Below are 619 nucleotides of genomic sequence, written 5' to 3' on the forward strand. Positions count from 1 at the left end.
GGAATTGAGATTTATTGTTATTATTATTATTAGTAGTCAAAGTGGTAGCGTTGAGTGCTAGTGAAGAAGGTGCCATGATGATGGAGATTTTGGTGGTCTCAAGTGGAAGAAAGAAATGAAATAATGTGTTTATGTGAAGAAGGCTAAGAAAGAAAGAAAAGAAAAAGAGATTGGAAGTGGAGAGAGAGTTTGGGGGGAGAGAAATGGAAGGGAGAATTGGGTATAAATAGAGTGAGGGAGGTGAAAAAAGAAAAGTGTTAATTTCATTTATTTTTTGTTTTTATTTATTTAGGGAGGTCCACCTTAGACATGCAAAGGAAGAGCACGTGGTGGATTTGTGGATTTGTTTGTGGCTTCCAAATTTGTACGTGGGTGTGGGGGCAATGGCATTTGGTTTGGAATTTGCTACTGTTGCCGATTGCGACACTGATACCTCAATGTATAGGAGAGACACAATGCTTGGTTAAGAGTATTATTACTCCTGTAAACTCAACAAATTAAGAATTATATGATTATAATTATGTATTGGTTTATTTATGAACCATTCGTATTATTTATTTTATTATTTAAAGTGAATTATTCTTTGTAGGTAAGCCAAATTCTGGTTTAGAAAGCCACT

The sequence above is a fragment of the Cicer arietinum genome, chromosome 6, assembly GCF_000331145.2.
Source record: "Cicer arietinum cultivar CDC Frontier isolate Library 1 chromosome 6, Cicar.CDCFrontier_v2.0, whole genome shotgun sequence".
Classification (NCBI taxonomy): Eukaryota; Viridiplantae; Streptophyta; class Magnoliopsida; order Fabales; family Fabaceae; genus Cicer; species Cicer arietinum.